Raw genomic sequence first — 12,243 nt, 5'->3', positions numbered from 1 at the left:
TTAAGGGGAGACTTGATCACAGTCTGTAACAGGAGTTCTCAAACTTGGTTTGTGGCTTGTTCAGGGTAAGCCCCTGGCGGGCCGCTGAAAGTCTGCAGGTATGGCCACTCGCAGCTCCCAGTGGCCATGGTTCGCCGTTCCTGCCAATGGGAGTTGTGAGTGGCCGTACCTGTGGACGCTCTGGTAAACAAAGCATCTCGTGGCCTGCCAGTGGCTTAACCTGAACAAGCCGCGAACCAAGTTTGGGACCCCTTGGTCTATAAGTATCTCCCTAGGGAGCAAACATTTAGTAATATACTTTTCAGTCTAGCAGAGAAAGGTATAACAATCCAATGGCTGGAAGTTGAAGCTAGACAAATTCAGACTGGAATTAAGGTGTCCATTTTTGACAGTGAGAGTAATTAACCATTGGAACAGTTTACCGCGGGTTACAGTGGATTCTCCATCACTGACCATTTTTAAATCAAGACTGGATGTTTTTCTAAAAGAGATGCTGTAGGTATTATTATGGGAAAATTCTACAGCTTGTGTTACACAGGAAATCAGACTAGGTGATCACAATAGTCCCTTCTAGCCTTAGAATCTATCAATCATGATATTAGGGCACTGCTGCTGGAGGTGCTTTTTTCCAATGAGACAAACCTACAGTAGGTCTTGATTGCTTATGGCAGTATTATCCAGCAGACAGAGCATTAGACTGTGTCAGAAAACCTTGGGTCGTGTTCCTAACATTACCTGTTATGATTTTGCACAAGTCACATCACCTCTCTGTGCTTCCTTTATCCTATCTATACAAAAGTACATATGTAGTGATCTTTAGTAAACTAGGCTCAGACGCTCAAAGATATAATATCTTTGAGGATCTAAGTTCTAGAGATGAAAAATGAACTCTGTATGAACTAAGTATTATTATTAACAATTAGATGGCACACCTAGTATGAGCAGAAGTGTTAATACTGTTTTTGTGGACAGATTTAAGCTCATGCAGAATGTGTTTGCTAATCTAAATTCATCCTGCAATTTCAATTGGAAAAGTGAATTCTTCAAATCCTTTCCTAAGTGGTGGTGCAGAGCTGTGATGTGCTGCAAACAGCTGAGGTGTCTGCATTTTAGTGCTGGATAAAGTGATGCCTTTGTTGAACAGTTTACAGTGTGGTTCAGAATACTTCAGGTTGATAATTACTTTGGTATATATAAATTAATCATATCAAACATGGATATTAAAGTAGCATATTAAACATTTCATATAGATTGGATACATCCTAAATTTCTAGTGCTAGAAGGCTGTTGGATTGTTGTTTTATATTTTCTTTCATTTCTGAAGGTCTTCTTTTGTTAAAGCATCACTACAATATATCCAAAGGTGTTGTGCTAATTTTGTATTTACATTACCAAATCATTTTGTGTTTACCAGTAAGTATACTTTATGCAACAGAAGTCATTTCCACCCCACTAGGCTTGCCTGATTTAAACTGGTACTGGCTTGCGTTGCCTTTGTGTGTGGCTTTTTTCCCTGGCTGGCAGGGTTAGTGTCACAGCTTCAGTTTGAGTAATGACAACAAGCAATACTGACACAATTTATACCAACCAATACAAGGACATCCATGTAGAGGACAAAGCACAGAAACTAATTCACTGCTTTAGGTAAGTGCTAACAACTTATACTCTAAAAAAACAAACAATAATCACACACCAATGCAAAGATGGGAATGACTGCCCTGCATTTTCTCACTGTAGTTCATTTTTCACCAGTTTGCCTTTGTTTTGGATAGGACAATGACACAGATAACTGTATAAAAGAATAGCTGCTGGAGGCATTTCTATCAGATGCAATCCTGGTGAAAGAAAGTCATAATTTGAACGCTCACTCCTATATTATTTACACTGGAACAAACCTACTGAATTATGTTACAGAATGTATAGATCCCAATACTGCAAGTACTTACACACTTGCTTAACTTTATATACATGGGTACTCCCACTGAAGTACATTGCCGCAAACAGGACTATTCATGCTTAAAATTAAGCATGTGTTTGCAGAATCAGGGCATAATTAACAAATATGTCCTAAACCCCAGTCTCTGAAAGTAACTCTCCACTTGTCTCTGTTTACTGTTGTTTATTTTGTTTCTTCATCTTCCTGCATATTTGGTTTGAAAATAAAAACAAAAAGACTCCACCCAGTATAAACAAGCTCTATTTGACAATTATGTAAGTGGAAAGTGATATAAAACAGAGCTAATATAAAATCTCACCAATGACACTGGATTTGTTTAATATATCTGACTACAGGGATGACATTTTTAAAGGATTATTTTTTCTTGGCAATTAAGTGTTGTCCCTTTAATTTTCTTATACTCTCTCAACTGTACTCACAGAACTCTTTTTGCATGTGTATACATCCTGAGAAGCAGAAAGGACTTTATCTGTTATGAATTTCACTAGAACTAGTCCATTTGAGCATTTTGCTATTTGTACTTCAGTAGCTCTTACGGGCCCTGATAAGGAGCAAGGCCCCACTGCGCTAGACACTGTACACACACAGGAAGACATGTCCCCTGCCCAGAAGACATCACAATCTTTTTTTTAATAACTGAAGTTTTTAAAAATGGAAACAATTTATTTTTGATGGCATCTTTGTAGTCAGAAAGGTGAATTCCCCTAGGCATGGTCTGGGGTTTTGTTTTTAGCAGAAAATGTGACTGATAGTATAAACAAAACCAAAAACCCCACCAGACCTCATTTCAGCCCTCATAAATGCATGCACTACATCACCTGATTTCAATAGGAATTGCACAGACACAGCTAAGGGCACAGTTAGGCCCTCTGGACTTTTAAAGCTTCAAAAATAGTCATATGTAATTCCTTCTTCTTTGGATACTGCAAGCTTTAAGAGATTTTTTGAAAGCTGTAAATTCCTATTTATCCACTAAGAGGCTCATAGGCAATCTTCCCCTAATGGAAATGGAACTGTAAAGCTGAAACATTAATATACACAATATGATACATTACACTGGAATGGAACTGTCTCAACCAATCAGAAGGCAGGGATGCTATACACTTACAGAGGCATAACCAAGCTGTTTTCTTCCACTTAGTTCCCTGCACTCTGGTTCTTGGTATCTGATTTATACTATTACTGTTTGGTTAGCTCTCAAGAGCCATATGCTATTTCAATCCCTGAACTCTGGCTAATAATGACTATCAGCCAATCAGATGGCAGGGCATTGTATGATTATTGTACAGTGATTTTTCCAATAACTGTATTGTGAACATGCAGATATCACTATTCCAACTACTATAATCCTTCTGCTCTGATTGGCTTATGTGCTTTGATTATTCAGATTACTAACCAGCAGCCAAAAAACACCCCCCTCATCTGCTCACTCTGTTACGATGATGCATAAAACTTCCAAATGTACATGAAAGAGATTAAGAAAAATAACAAACACAAAAGAAAATGGGGCATGAAACTCATCAAAAACACTTCTGACTCCTTTCCTTCTTTCTGGCCTGACTCTGCTCCCATGGGAAGTTTTGCCAGTGACTTAAATAGCATCAGATTTGTGTGTTTCTTCTCATCCCTTTCTCACGCTTTCCTCCTTACAAATCATTGGGATCCTTATTCCTATAACAACTGCCATATATTTGCATTTATATTGCTTATCCACACTACAAGAAATCCACCCTCTTCCTCCAAATTCATCCTAGAAACAAAATATCAAGAAAAAAGTATAAGCTCTTCTCATGGGGAAAAGAGTTTTCCTGGCCCACAGAGAGAGAAGGATGGATGTTGGAAAGGGATAGTATGGAGGGTGGATGGGTCAATGTACTTTTCAGCCAGTTCACTTCAACCACTGCAAAAACCACCAGTGAAACCAGCACCACATTGGCATTCTATTCAGAGAAGCCCAAGACTGAATAAGTATTGAAGACCAAACCACCTGAGGACTTTTGTGTAGCAGAACTCAAGCACATTGGTAGAACTCTGTGGGAAACCTTGCACTAAACTAGTTGCATTGCATGAAATCGGTAGAGGACTCCATTTTTCATTAGAGTTGGGCACTTCATTAGGCACTTCCTAAGCACACAAGAATAAACTGTGTTCTCACTTATGCTGTGTAAATGTGGAGTTACTTGGGATTTACACCCTCATGCAAAGCAGAATTAGGACGGGAACTAGCTAGTCAACAAGCAGAGCTATCGTTCTGTTATTTACTTTTTACTTCATTTTGTAAATTTCACATTACTACTGCGGTACAACTTTTCTGAAATATAGCCCCCGGGCAGTAGCATACTCAAGGTTGTGCAGGTGCTGCTGGTTCCGCAGATGATGCCCTTTCTCCCTATGTAATGAAGTGGCAGCTGAGATCAGCTGAGGTGCTCAAGGTAATAACTGTTCCTAGATTAAATATCTGTCCCCAGTGAAATCCCATCCCCAGTGAAGTTAATGGGAGTTTTGTCAGTGACATTAATAGGGTCAGGATTTCATCCTGGGATAATGATAGCAGAATGCATTAACTAGACAGCTGTTGACTGGAATTTACTTTTCCATACTAGACCAACAGGGCTGGACTCCTGACATTTAGAACGTGATGTCAGGTCCATCTCTTTTCTCAGACATACAACTGGGTTGGAGCTTGATACAGCATATTTAGATGACTTGGGGGGAGGGGTAGGTAGATTGCTTTTGTTGACCTTAGTTATCAGAGATGTATTTCTTTTTAATATTGCACATGTATCCCAAGAGGCTATAATTCAAACTGATAAATAAAGGAGAGCTATTCGCCTTCTCCAGTGAAGAAACCTGCAGAAAGAGGACTGACTGGTGCAGGAGGGGAGTAGCTAACTGCAAGGCTGAGCTTCCAGGAAACTGCTCCCTGCATGGAAGGGAAAATCTGGGGGGGAGCTCAGAGTGGGCAGAGGCCATGGCTTCCTGTTCCCTGTGCCGATCTATGGAGAAAAGAGCCCTCTATTGTAAAGAGGTAAAAGGTAGCTCCGTGAAGAGGCTGCCCTTCCACGTTGCTGCTCTTACTCTTATCTTATTTCAAATACTATGCTGATGGCCTTGATTAAAAAACAAAAAAACAGATGGAATAGAATAGAAACAGCATAGTTCTGTCAAGAGTCGTGCTGCTTTTCCCACGGAGCAGCCATTCCAGAAGGGACTCTACAGGAATTAATGCTACTTTAACTTTAACTACCAGTGAGGTACTTTTTTATTCAATTTTTCAATAATCCTTTTGAAAAATGTAGAATGCACTCACTTGTCCCATTTTTCAGATGGTGCCAGTGTCTCTTTAAAATACATATTAGACATCTTATTTAATAATTAAATAAATAATAATGCTAATTCATAATTAACCCTGAAATGTGTTCACCCTTCTCTTGTTCTGAAAAGACTATAGCAGCCAGAGCTCCACAAACATCCCACCAGATAATTGGCACAACAGTTGAGCCAGCACAGTGCTAGCTCTCTGTTTTAAACTTCCTCAAATCATCTAGGTTTAGAAACCATGTAACTTAATTGGATTGCTACAGAGCTGACAGTTCTCCATGTACTGTGTGCTAAGAATTGCATCGTTGCTGTACGACTGGATACAAAAGCTCATGCTGTCAGTTCTGAGGACTGTTCTGCATTGTGACTAGCCTCACATCTTGTGTTTAATCTTCCAGTCACCATTAGAAAGGAAAAACAACAAGTTTTGTTCTCCTTCCTTCCCACCTTTGAAGACTTACACTTGGAAAAAACAGAAAACATTTGACAGGATTTGGGCCTAATCCTGAAAGCCCTTATTCACATGGGTAATTCTCACACATGCAAGTAGTTCCACTGGAGTCCTGATGAATTCAAGTAGGTTCATCACAAGAGTAAAGATTACTCAGGTGAGTCAGCAGGTGAGTGCATCAAGCTATATGTTTTGGTATTAAGAGACGCTATTCAGTATTTCCCAAGGACAAAATACAAAAGCAATCTATGAGGAAATAGTAAGTAAACTAAATACAGAAAGAAAGCCAATGCAGGTAATAACATTAATACATTTTAAAATGCAGTTTCAATTTTTTGCAATGTGCTGCTTAGCTATTTTACCATATCAATATACCTTCTGTTAACTGATGTCCTCTACTTGACTAGGTGATAAATTTTCCAAAGCACGAATGACAATTAGGTGCCTAACTCTCATTGAAATGTACTGGGAATTGGGTAACTAACTGCCATTTGTACTTTGCAAAATCTTCTCCTCATTGTGTAGTAAGAGCTCTTTTGAAAGAGAAGATTGCTGTTTTGACCTTTGTGCTGTCTCTTTTCTGCTGATCCCTGAATTCCAGTTGTATTTTATTATCTCTGCCAATTTTGTAATATGGATTTTATTTCATTTATAATTCACTCAGAGCAGGATTCTGGAAGGGAATGAATAATCCTCTTTATCATTACATATAGTTCTAGGCATCCCTCACTGTACTATCTGGTACCAGAGGTAATATTAAAGGGTGGGGTTTTCAAAAGCCTTTCCCACTTTGAAGTCAATGGGAGCGAAGTTAACCCAATGCTGAGTGTTTTGTAAGCACAGTTGTATAAATGCTGAATGCTTCTGAAAATACCCCTCTTCAGCTACCTCTAACCTTTTTAAAAATAAACATAGACCAAACTAGGTATCTGGAGGTAATACAATTGTATAGAGTCAGGATTTGACCCTTTATACATTTTTATTTTTTAGGCCAGTAGGAATCCATAAAAACATGGGGCAGGAATCTAAAGGAATCCAGTCTCCTCTTGGGGACTATTAGTTGGGCATAACATTCTCTACCCAATGGAATCCTTCCATTTCTAGCCATTGCAGTCAGGGAGCAGTGCCACACTATTTTGCAACCCATCAATCAGAAGACCTTTCTCCTTCCCTCTTCAGGTGATTACCTACCCCTTTCACAGACCTACAGGGAAGATTGTCAAGTGTAGCCCACTGTAGGGTTATTACTCTCTCCAAGTCAAAGATTTCTCCTGGCCTACCTTGCATGTGAAGATCTTTCTGAGTAGTCCACAAGAATATTCACCGTTATGCTGGTTTTTGCAGTGACATCACTGCAATACAATGGTCCTGCAAGCCATAACAGTATGTAAAACTGAAACAAAATACAATGTTATTGTTTCTTTTAAAGCAACAAACCTTCAGTTCACATGATTTCTGCCTGGCACACATGGCATCCTTACGATTTGCAAATAGGCAGGAATTCTATTTGAGCAGGGAGGATCGTATTGTCCTGTGCTCCATCATCTAAAATTGAAACCATAATTGATTTCCACTATCTTTTATATGTGGGTCTTGTCTGCCAAGTCAAACTCCTTTTTAACCCTGCTTGTAGCATAGCTACAAACAAAATAAAAACAAACAATAATAATCACCAACCAAAACAAAAAATTCGCAGCCCACCAAAACAGGTAGGCAAGATTGATAATTAGCTTCCTTGTTTGATGTCAGGGACAAATAATATGTTGTGGTTCTACAGTTCCTTTCATCCAAGGATCTCACAACACATAGCAAACATTTGCTAATGTAAGTGGGGGAATAGTCCCGCTATCGTGGGGAACTTTCCTGGCTTCTGCACTACCCTTGTGAAGTGGGCTAACGAAAGGATCTGAGTTCTCGCTCCCACTTCCTTTACCCAGTGGTGTCCCTGCCCTTGAGGACTCCCCTTCCACTCTCCTGTCTGGCAGAGTCCTTGTAACCCCAACAAGGCTGGGCCCAGGATTCCTGGGGGTCTCGACCCCAACCCTGCTGTGGTCACCTAGGACAGGGGCTACGGTGTCCCCACTCCGGAATACTCTCTCTGCACTGGGCACTTCTCTGACCCACTGACCATTACATACAAGTTAAAGCAAATGCAAGTTATTTAATCAACAATTAATTTTAAAAAGAATAAGGAAAAATGGGAAAGGTTAAAGGAAACACATCAACCCGCTCTGTGGCAGGGAACATCACAAACAGTGTCTCTGGAATGCCAGGGCAGTTCACAGTCTGTTCCTTGTAAGTCCCAGGCCTCCTTCTCAGGCCCTGGCTGTGCTGCAGGGATGCTATGGGTTGGACACTTGCTCTGGTGGTGGCCACACGCTCTCAGGCTCTAAGTGGTAGGGCCCTTCTTCCCCGTGTCACCCCTGCCCTGTCGGGGTTACGATCCAAGCCTGGCCTGCAGAGCCTCTTGGCTGAGGTGTCTCCCTGTGCTGGGCGTGCTGCCCAGGGTCCCCCTTGCACTCCCCAGCTGCTCGCTGCACCCAGCTCCAGACTGCTCCAGCCCCAGCTCCACCGCTCTGTCTCAGCGCTGCTGCTCTGCCTCCAGCTCCCTGGGCTGCTTCTCTGGCCCCTCTGGCTCTGGTTGCTGCAGCTTTCTTCCCAGGGCAAGTCTGCTCTCTCTGGGCTGTGCCTCTGGCTTTGGGGCTGCAGCTCTGCTCCCAGGACACGGTCTGCTCCCTCTGGATCTGGCCCAGCTCTGCTCCCCAGCTCAGCTTGAGCCCCTGCTTTCTCCTTAGCTCGGCCCCACTGTGTCTGACCCAGGCAAGTCCAGCTCACAAGGAGGACGGGACCTCCCTGGCCTCCTGACTCCCTGATTAGCCTGCCCGCCCTGTCATTCAGGCTGACCTGGAGCATTGGCCTCTCCCCATTGTTCCTGGGGGCTGTCAGTCTCAGGGTCTTGATTCCCCATCGACCCTTCCCCCTTTTTAGTACTGGGAGCTAGCACCTAAAACACCCCTACTGAATGTTAGTAAGGGGGCAACAGTCCCCTTACACTAAGTAATTTCTCTGGAATTTATAGAGATCAGTTCTCAAACCACTAAAATGCAGCCATCTCTGGGTTGGAAAGCAGCTCTTTAACAATGCAGAGCAACTCCATACAATACTTTAGGGAAGGAAATGAAGTACTGAGATGAAACTGAAGGCATAATTTATGTAGGCAGATCGTAAGTACCTGAGTTGGAATTATGCCAGGACACTGGGGTTAACATCACTACTCTTACAACACTTCTATTTAAGTGGAATATAGGGATGAAGTAACAACAGGAATTCTGAATTAAACTGGTGTGAACTGAACTGCTGAAGATTTCAGTCCAATTAAAATTGACAGCCTAGTGAAGTAGATACACATAGCACACAGATAAATATAGAAAATACAAGGTGGTTTTTTGTAATCTATCTTCTCCACTCAGTATTTCTTCCTCTGGATATTTCAGTTCATTTTCTTAATCTTTTGATGCCAGGAAACTATCACTGACTGGAAACACTTACTAGCTTTTTCAGACAGTTTTCATAACTTAAAATAAAGATGGAAAACTGTATCATGCTAAATGTTTCAGCAAGGCATTTCTCTCCTCTTCTGAGGCTTGCAGTATTAAAGTTGCAGTGGCTGTGGAGCAGAAGATTAGAGAGAGCAACAGCTTTTAACCTTAAATAGTAAATTATGCTGAAGCCACTAAGTCTGCCTTTTAAGCACACATAGTACAAACATTACAGATTTGAAGCTAAAAGACAGATATCTTGAACCGCTGACAAATATTTTGCAGGGATTAATTTCTAGAAGGTGAACACAACAAACCTCCTCCTTTTTCCCTCCCAGAAGAAATATGCCTGAAATAGCAGAAAACATATTACAGTATTTACTTCTGATCCTGCAATCCTTACCCACAGAAGTAACCCTTACTCATACAAGCAGAACCACTGACACTCCAATGAGGTCAAGAGGCTTACTGGAGTGTTAGCATTCCCAGGCTCACAGAGGTGTTGTTTAATTAAGTAATTAATTTGTCCTGGGTAAAAGCTGCTGTTTATTATAAGTGTATATTGTTATTTATTATTATAGAACGGCTCCAACAGTGTTTATAACTGACCATTGCCTGAACCTTTTCTAAATTATGTTGGTCGAGTAGGGAGATGTCCCTTGAAGCAGTTCTATTATTTAACAGAGGAATGAAAAGAAGCAACCTGGTATTTTTAAGAGCAGAGTGGAAGAAAACTCCCCTGGGCAGTGTCCTATTGCCTTCTAGATCCATTATTGTTTCTAAAATGTTTTTTTCCATTTAAGGGATCACCACCAAATCTTCCAGAGGAAGCACTGAAAAGGGACATAAAGTTAGGGCTATATTGAGCTTATAAGTAACATCTCTTAAAATGGAGGTTTGATTTATGTTATACTAACAACCAGGTTTTAGGGGTGGGGGCCTCGAGCTTGTAGTTATGAATCTTTTATAACATAATAAATTGTGCCATCTACTGGTTGTTTTTTGCTTTGGCTCAACATCAAGTTTTTGATTATATGGTATTGCTACTGCAAGTAGCATTAAAACACAAAAACAAAAAAATCACACTATTATTTTGTATTGTGTGTTTCATAGGCATTGCCTCTCCAAATGCTTTACAGCAGCTTCTGTAAAGCAAACAATTCCAAAGTTAAATAATACATACTAACAGGACGAGAGAGAAATTACAAGGTGTCTAGTTGAAATGTCTGTAGTTGACAACTGAAATTGGATGAAGGCTTGATGAGGAAGAGGGATGTAATTAAGCTGATCCAGATGGCAGGAACGGCACAGGGGAAGGCTGTTGCCCCAGCAGTGATGAGATCGTACAGAGGAGGCGGTCCAGACTTTCCTAATTTATGTCCATGTTTAAAAATCTCAGTAAAAGTACTTTGTTATAGAGTGATGCTGTTTGTTTTATTCTCTGCCCCATCTGCTTTTTTAAAACAAAGCAGCACTCACAGAGACAGTGTAGATAGATATGGAAATTATAAGCCTGTTTCTGCTCCCAGATCTCAGTGCAGTTATTTCTGGTATACAGCAGTGTGAATGGGAACATAAGTGGCTCTGTGAATGTGTCTCAAATGCTGGGCCATATTCTAATTTCAGTTACAATCCCACTGATTCTCAGGAGGCTGTGCTGGCGTAACTGAGAGCTGAATTTGGCAAAAATCTTCTTGTTTGTTTTTTTTTCCCAATATCTTTGGATAGTACTTGTTAGCCCCCTGAAAATCTATAATAATATGCAAATCCATTTTTGTAATGGTGGTTGTAATCTGTCGTGAAGTATTTTATCAGAGGACTTGTGGGAGAGGTCAGGAGTCCTGGGATTTATTGCTCCCTGTGCCGGTGACCTGCAATGTGCTAGTGGACAAGTTATAACTTTTAGTTTCTCAGATTCACATCTGCAAAATGAAGATCACACTTATGTGCCTCATAGATTCATCTGAGATCCTTGGAAGTGCAAGGTACGATCATGGAGTTGCTGGGTGAGACTCCATAGTTAAAGATGCATTATAAATGTCCGTTTAATAGGAGCTTTAACCCTTTATTTTGTCATTAGGTTTAGATGTTTTCTTTCAGCATGTATACTCTCTGAAGGTTGGTTCCCATTATTTTCTTTGAAACAACCAGAATAGTGACTGTGACCATAAGAGCATCCCTATGCCAGAAGGCAAGAGGCTCCCTGGTATCTCACAGTGAGTTTCAGCAGCCTTGACTCACTCAGTGTACCCCAATTCACTGAGGTTATAATCTGTATCTAAAAGGTGTCATGCGATAGATCATTGGAAAGCTAGTCACTCACTTATCATCAATATTCTTGCGTGATGTGTCTATTGTGTCATGCTGGCTGGAGTGGGCTCACGACTGTGAGTGCCGACCTCAGGGCAGTCTATCAAAAAGCAGGGCAGACACCCCAAGCTGGTTGTATGTTCTATAATTAACTGGCTCTGTGGATATGGGGAAAGCAGTGGATGCGATATACCTTGACTTTAGCAAAGCTTTTGATATGGTCTCCCACACTATTCTTGCCAACAAGTTAAAAAAGTATTGATTGGATGAATGGACTATAAGGTGGATAGAAAGCTGACTAGATCACCAGGCTCAACAGGTAGTGATCAACAGCTCGATGTCTAGTTGGCAGCCGGTATCAATCAGAGTGCCCCAGTTTTGTTTAACATCTTCATTAATGATCTGGATGATGGGATGGATTGCACCCTCAGCAAATTTGCAGATGACACTAAGCTCGGGGGAGAGGTAGATACGCTGGAGGATAGGGATAGGATCCAGAGTGACCTAGACAAATTGGAAGATTGGGCCAAAAGAAACCAGATGAGGTTCAACAAGGACAAGTGCAGAGTGAAAAATCCCATGCACGGCTACAGGCTGGGCACTGACTGGCTAAGTGGAAGTTCTGCAGAAAAGGACCTGCGGATTACAGTGGACGAGAAGCTGGG

General features: G+C 41.1%; 1 protein-coding gene across 1 annotated transcript in view; it reads left to right on the top strand.

The window, feature by feature from the left end:
- Positions 1 to 5,594: 5,594 nt before the first annotated feature.
- The window catches only part of LACC1 (laccase domain containing 1), a 64,055-nt gene continuing 57,406 nt past the window's right edge, over positions 5,595 to 12,243 (top strand). Inside the window, exon 1 of the mRNA XM_074943851.1 lies at positions 5,595 to 5,886. The gene's annotated coding sequence lies outside the window, so the exon portion shown is untranslated. The remainder of the gene's footprint in view (positions 5,887 to 12,243) is intronic.

Source organism: Natator depressus, chromosome 1, assembly GCF_965152275.1.
Source record: "Natator depressus isolate rNatDep1 chromosome 1, rNatDep2.hap1, whole genome shotgun sequence".
Taxonomy (NCBI): domain Eukaryota; kingdom Metazoa; phylum Chordata; order Testudines; family Cheloniidae; genus Natator; species Natator depressus.
The sequence above is the reverse complement of the archived record's forward strand: the minus strand, read 5'-3'. Positions and strand labels throughout refer to the sequence as shown.